Consider the following 7,363-nt stretch of genomic DNA (forward strand, 5'->3'; position numbering starts at 1 on the left):
AGAGGATGGGAATGTAGAAGTTCATTTCTTAAGATCCTCTGATCAACTTGTTGGTATTTTATGAAGGCACTACCAGAATCGTCATTCAATTATATTTTACAAGGGCTTGGAATTATAGAAGCAGACTCTATTCCAAAACCAGCTTCGCATTAGAATAGCTTTGATTAAGTTCTGAATGGTTCCGAGCCTTCAGAGTCACTCGAAGTCTACTTGTCACACTACGAATGGGTCCGAGCCCTCGGAACGACTTAGAGTCTACAGTTTATTTGGTGATTCAGAACTTTATGTATCCTTTGTATATTAAGTCTCTTCTATCTAATTCAGAAGTTACTGTACAAAAACTCAAAAATACAAAAATATTTAATATATTTTCTATTTTTCATTTCTTTTTCATAAAATTCAAAAATCCAATAATATTATATCTTCTTTTATATTATTATGTTTTAAAATTCACTACTAGAAAAACAGACTTTTACGACGCTCATTGCGCGTCGTAAAACGCTCAGACGACGCGCAAATGCGCATCAAGAAAGTCCCTGTCATAAAGAGAGACGACGCGCATTTACGACGCGTATTTATGACGCGCATTTACGACACGCGGTTATGACACGCAATACGTATCAAGGAAAGCCCTGTCATAAATGAAGACCACACGCATTTACATGTCGTAACCTTACGACGCGCGTGTTTATGACACGCAATGTGTATCAAGGAAGCCGCTGTCAAGAAAGGCCATGTCATAAATGAAGATGACACACATTTTTGCGTATCATAATTTTAAATGTTAAAAAAAATATTATTTACAGATTTACTGATTTTCAAATTAAATTTACATTTAATGTCTCATAACAAAAAATAAAATACCATATAGTAAAATTACAATCCATTGCATAAAATTTATTGTCATACAAATAACAAACTTTATTTCATATTCATACATATGATTACATTATTCATTAAAAAAAACATATACATACATCTTCCCCTAAAATGTTGTTACATGATGTTGGCCACTTCATTGATGGATCACCAAGAGGAAAACCAACAACTGCCCTAAAATGTTCCATGATGTGCCCATACTTATGTCCTGTAACTTTAAACATTTAATAAAGTAAAATACCTCCTAAAAATAAAATTGCACAAGAAACAACACATCATAATGAGAAATTACTAACATGAATGGAAGAAGTAAACTATAAATTTGTTTTACCAAGAGTGGCATGGACGATCAGGTGCTACAAAGTTTGTCTAAGCTGCCAAACAAAGACTGCATGCAAACCAAAACATACATACACTATAAATTTAATTACCATACAAATCATATTCATACATACGAGTTTGTTTTACCTTTTTTTGCCTCATATCTTTATTTTTTTTATTCTTATTAGCCATGGAGTGTTGGTGTTTTCTTTTCTCTCGTTCAATCAACCCTTTGTTTTACTTTGAAAAATTAACAATTTCCCTACCAGTTGACTCTGCATCAAACAAAAAAAGTAAGTCAATCAATAGTCAATGGTCAATACCAACTACAAGTTTTTACTGAAGTAACCTGACACCATAAATACTTTGGTTTAATGAACATGAACATGTATGTATAAAAGTCCCAATTGAAGTACTTTGGTCTAATACCTCCATTTCTACTAAGTGTCCAATCATTATTTGTGAAGGTTGAAGACCTTCAAACAAAAAACTCCCAACAATGTCATTAATGTGCATCTTAAGAACAGGGAACTGTTGTAGTTCATGCACTAGACAACTATGGCTAATCTGAAATATTTCCCAAATATTTATTTATTCTGAATTATAAAAAAAGAAAAAGAAAAAGAAAAAAAGATAATACTTTTAGTAATTCATTGTATACAAATCTAGCACATTGAAGACAATGATCCAACAACCGAGCTATTTGTCTTCGAACCAAAACTTGAAGTGCAACCTATATATATATATATATATATATATATATATATATATATATATATATATATATATATACACACATATATATATATATATATATATATATATATATATATACACATATATATATATATATATATATATATATATATGTATTAAAGGGTTAAATTATTAATATAAATAAATAAATAAATAAAAATTTAAACCTCTGGCACGAATAAAGCGGATCATTGTTTTCTTTTTCTTGAATTTTGTGCAAATGGATCTTTGATACATGAAAAAAAAAGATGAAGGAAAGATAGAGACACACCTGTAGGGCTTCATCACTGTGGTCATCAAGGAGATAGAAAGTAAATGATTCCAATATATTGAGTGTCTTGCTATGTTAAATGTAGAAGAAAAGTCATCTACACAGTATCTCCATTTGTCATCAGGTATTTTCCAAAGTCGATCAAACAGATATAAGAGCTGATTTAAGTTAAAGAAGATACAAAACATATTTCTATATCATAAAAAACAAGAAAGATTAAGCAAAACAATATAACACAGAAGGATACAATTGCTTGTTTTTCTACAACCAAATCTGAACTTCCACAAAGAAACAAAATGTCAATAGCTGATCTCAGGTAAGTTACCAAATCTTGAACTGAAGTGTTAAATTAGGTGGAAAAATGGAAATGAAAGGTCAACAACAGTATAAAAATTAGGTGGAAAATGGAAATGAATTGAAATTTTTTGTTTTTTATTTTTACTTTTGTTGTTGTTGTTGTCGTCGTCATCATTATCATTGATGTCCATAATGCCTAAATCGTCCTCGTTTGTTTTATTGCCATCTGCAGGACTTCCTGGTTTAGCGAGTGCAGAAACTCCAAAGCACATGAAGTGTGAAAAAAGGAACTATGTGAAGGAAATAAATCGATTTAGAAACTTTATTCTAAAATAAACCAAAAAAATGAAGAATTATATTAATAACCTCATCAACAAGGAGTGGGATAATATGGTGAGCATTTTGGCATAAGCTTCAGAGCAGTGGAAGTATCTGCATTGTTTACATTTTGATTTGAACCAGTTGAACCTTCGAGCAAAACAGTTGGATTTCTTGATGCTTTTGTAATTGCTCTAAACTCATTAGCAAATTCACGTGCCTAAAAAAAGAATGTTTAACTTTTTTAATATTTATTTATATTTGTACGTATGAATTATACTAATTAGTTGAACATACCTCACGCCTTAAAAGTAGATTAAGAGAGCTGCAATAAGCTTTCCTCAAAGGACCTAAACAATTTTTGTCAAGACTCTGCATATAATAAATAAACATAATTTTAACACAAGTTCATTTTTCATATAAAATATTGTTTTAAAGTTTTGTCAAGACTGCATTTTTTATATAAAATATTGCTACCAATTGTAATCGTGTTTTCATTGCTAGAAAAGTCTTTGTTGACTTCTGCATTTACAGTTGTGTTGGTCAACGACTTAACAATGTGTAGTATAATACAGTCAATGTGTCCCACTTGTCATTCCTATTACAATAATTAATTAATTAATCAACATAATTACTTTAAAAGATTAATTTTGTATATAACAAAATAAAGAGCTCACAGGGTGAAAGCAGCAATAAGATTTGGAATAGAGAAGCTAATTCCAATGTTGTATTTGGTGAAATTTTTAGTTTTGGTGTCAAATGAAACATCGGTTCTTGAGCCAAATTTGGTCCCCACCACACCAGAAAAGTTGACTATTGGGTTTGCGGTCAACCAACACTTGTAGTTCAATTATCTTGTTCTCAAGTCCTTTTTGGTGCATATCAATTATCTTGTTCTTGAGTCCTTAGGGTATTACCTTAATGTCTAGTGGGAACTTTTGAATGATGTCTGTGAGGGTAGCATCAAGCATGTCAAAGGGTCGACCATTAAAGAGATCTTCGAGTCTCTTTTCCCATCTGTCAAGAACATGTCAAGAACAGTAATTCATAACTTCATGAAGTTTACAACAAAAAGAAAAAGTATGTCATAAATTAACATGATAAGACTGAGGGCATACTTTAGCTAATAACCTTGAACAAGAAAGCGGCTGAAGGCACCAGAACAAGAAACAAATCCAAATCCATTGGAACAAGAAACAATGGGCACCAGAAAAAGCAAGCGGCTGAAGGCGGCACCACCAGTTGGGGTTTTGGAGCGGAAAGCTTCACAGCGGTTCCTACCTCTGCTAACTCTCACTCTCAGGCAAACACAACACCTAATATACCACCAAATTACAATAATATCCTTCAAACTTCAAGCTGTAAAGCAGGAAGCAAGATTATAATGTGTTGAACCTGGCACCTAATCAATTAAATGATCACAAAAATAGTAATTACTAAATAATTCTAATTTGTACATGTTTATATAATATATAATATATAATTAATTACCTGAAAGTTAATAACAATGAAGAATTATGGGCGACCTTCAGCTGCATATTTGTGAATAATGTTCCTAGGGCGAATAGCCAGTTGATCTTCACGCTTGTCAGATTTAAGCCAGTCAGCACCAATAGTTTTTAGCAATGTACTTTCCACTGTAATCTGCTAAAAAAAAGGACAATGATTTTTACTGTTTTATAAATGGTAAAAAAATCAGTTTTTTTAACCTTTTTACGGTCTTCCAGAAAAGTTTGTCCACAGACCGGAAATAAAGAAGGTTCTGGTGACGACCAACTGTGGGCCAGATTACCAGTTTTATCTTCTGGAAGAGTGATTATGTAGTCACATTCCGATTCATCATCAAAATCAAAAAATTCATCTGAATAATGATCATCCATTTTTACAAGGTCTAAATCATTTGAAGCTTCATTATGATGCTGCATCAAACTGTCTTTCTTCAATTCTTGTGGAGTGAACTCGGTGAACAAGTAATGCGATAAGTTTGTTTTAACAAGTTCTCTTAATGCTACATATACATAGACTGATTCAGTGTAACATAAAATTTTTAAAAAATAATAATAAATAAATAAAGTTGTGTGAAGAAGCAACCTGCAACTCTCCCAAGCATTTGAATTGTGACACATTGGCCTGAAGATTTTTGCAAATAAGATCTCCAGAATTTCCAATCAATGGAAATCATGGGATTCTCCTTAGGTTTGTTGCTATTTTTGTGTATAGAGTTTTGATTGTTTTTCTTCTTTAGTTCCTTGTAATCTTGGACAAGTAAGATTTGATATTCATGATAAGCATCTGGTCCCAAAGGTGAATCAGGGTAAGCTGAGTGACCTGTCAGCAATAGCAAGAGAAAAAATTGAAATTGTAGTCCATTCAAGAATAAGAAATAAAAGCAGAAAGGATGATGATCAGGTGAAGTTATCAAATGTCATGAAATATCTAATATTTGGGATCATTGAAGAAAGAAACTTAAGGGTTTACTTAGTTGGATGGAATTCTGGTAAAGAGGGCATTCACGTCTTTATCAAAGATATATCAAAGCAAGCATCAATAAGCTCAAATAATTACAATAGCAAGGAAATATATAATGGCAGAATATCACCTCTGAGATAGATATGTATATAGTGCATTGGGAAACACATTGAAGTGTGTAAATTGAATGTAACTGCAATGCCCTGAACAAAGATCTTTGAGAATGTTTTGTTGTTTGGTCCGCTCCATATTTGAACTTAAATAAGCAGCAGGTATATTTGCTTGTTATTGTATCCAAACACAAGATTTGATGTTCACTATAACAGATAAATGTGAATGTTCATAGGTTAAGGAATCATCAGACCATTAATTATCACCAATAAATTCATTAGTCTCGCATGTTTTGGTTCCCAAATCAGAAAAAGAATCAAATTCGTCCAACAGAAGAAATAAGCCCTAACAGTGATGAATAGGAAAAAGTAACCATTTCCAGCAACAATTATTATACCTGGTAGATAAGAAATAAGGAGCTTTGCTAACCCCTGTCGCAGCCATTAATCTCGGTATCCTCACACAGCCACACAGGGAGCATGGAGCGATCTCAGAAGTCTCACAGGTTTTGTCAATCTAGTCCCTCATCCAAGATGAAATCCGATACTGATAAGAAGAAACGAGGCCTCACTGATGATAAGAAACGAGACCCTAGTACTAATAAGAAGAAACGCGACCTCACCGATGATAAGAAGCGAAACCCTAAGGTTTTTCGAATGTTTCTTGATTTTCCAGAACAAGATAAGAACAATTGTGGTGTGGACTTACAAGTAAGGCTGTAGAGGGGTGAATAGGAGGCTAAGATCGATCCCGAGAGATGATAGAAGTTTAGCTACCCGGGAAGATGCTAAGACCGGAGAAGAACTCTTTTATGAAGTTCAGCATCACGAGCGAACCCGATAATTACCTGATGGAAAACCGAGAAGATGAAGGAAGATGAACTTCATCATCTTCATAAAGAAAGGGCAGAGATAGTTAGAGACAGCGAGGGAGGGCGGCATACGACAACAAAAAACTTCATCATCTTTTTCCACTGCCTGGCGGTGTGTGATTCGCGGTGTGATTAGGGTAAGAGGGAAACAACCATCAAAATTGACAATGCCATCTCCGAAATTGACCGGAAAGCACCTCCGTTCATCATCACCAGTAGATCCATCCCAGTCTCCCTTCTTTCTGTCACTTCTCACAATAGAGAAACAACATCCCTTCTTTCCGTCACTTCTCACAATAGAGAAACAAGAGGGGAGAGTCAATTGTGAAGATGAAGAAAAGAAGGTAGAAAAGAAAGCGGTTATTCAAAATTTTAGGGTTTTGTTTTCCCCAGTTATCTTCTCAAGGCGCGTTTCACTAAAATTATAAAGCGACCCATACAGAAGCATACAGAAGACGCACGTTTAAGATAAAGCGCCCTCCATGTTTTTTATTTTTTTCTTGAGACACTAATTTAAGGGCACGCAAAAATACGTGTCCACTATCCTTCAAATTTTGGAAGTCTGACATTATTTTAAAGGACACCCAAAAATGCGTAACGTGAATCAGCGAGTGTCATTGTTTGCGCGTCAGTAAAGGCTATTTTCTTGTAGTGATTCTTTTTAGAAAAAATTTAAAATACCCAAAAATATCAGATAATTGAGAAGCTTCAAAGAACATATTCTTTGTAATCTTAATTCAGAAAGATGGGGAAGGTAGACAACTCCGAATCTTTGCACTAGTTAAGTGTCCCTAGAAGCATGATGATGCATGTTGACCAAAGCCTCTAAGACTATATGTTTGAAACTTTAATGAATCGATAATATCAACCATTTCTTCCAAAATAGGCCATAAATTCACATAAGTCACTGAGCTACCTTACTCTTCTCACATTGAGTTAAGAGTTCACTGCTTGGTCATTCGTTATAGAAGAGGTACATCTTTATCTTTGGAACCACCTCAAAAATTTTCTCCATCATTTTCACGTTCATAAACGTAACCCTCGAGACTCTTAGATATTACCACTGAGGT

At 33.6% G+C, this 7,363-nt stretch overlaps 2 long non-coding RNA genes across 2 annotated transcripts; both read right to left on the bottom strand.

The window, feature by feature from the left end:
• Nucleotides 1-947: 947 nt before the first annotated feature.
• LOC145077239 (uncharacterized) lies at nucleotides 948-1,846 on the bottom strand. Its single transcript, XR_013693036.1, has 3 exons — nucleotides 1,630-1,846; nucleotides 1,211-1,475; nucleotides 948-1,093 (listed from the first exon to the last, which is right to left on the bottom strand). It is a non-coding gene; the product is annotated as an uncharacterized LOC145077239 (long non-coding RNA).
• A 418-nt stretch (nucleotides 1,847-2,264) lies between these two features.
• LOC145074340 (uncharacterized) lies at nucleotides 2,265-5,167 on the bottom strand. The gene is made up of 7 exons (XR_013691802.1): nucleotides 4,934-5,167; nucleotides 4,334-4,850; nucleotides 3,961-4,244; nucleotides 3,140-3,859; nucleotides 2,891-3,062; nucleotides 2,475-2,814; nucleotides 2,265-2,385 (listed from the first exon to the last, which is right to left on the bottom strand). It is a non-coding gene; the product is annotated as an uncharacterized LOC145074340 (long non-coding RNA).
• Between the last annotated feature and the right edge of the window lie 2,196 nt (nucleotides 5,168-7,363).

This window comes from Lactuca serriola, chromosome 9 (genome assembly GCF_051521515.1).
Source record: "Lactuca serriola cultivar US96UC23 chromosome 9, Lser_US96UC23_V15, whole genome shotgun sequence".
Lineage (NCBI taxonomy): Eukaryota > Viridiplantae > Streptophyta > Magnoliopsida > Asterales > Asteraceae > Lactuca > Lactuca serriola.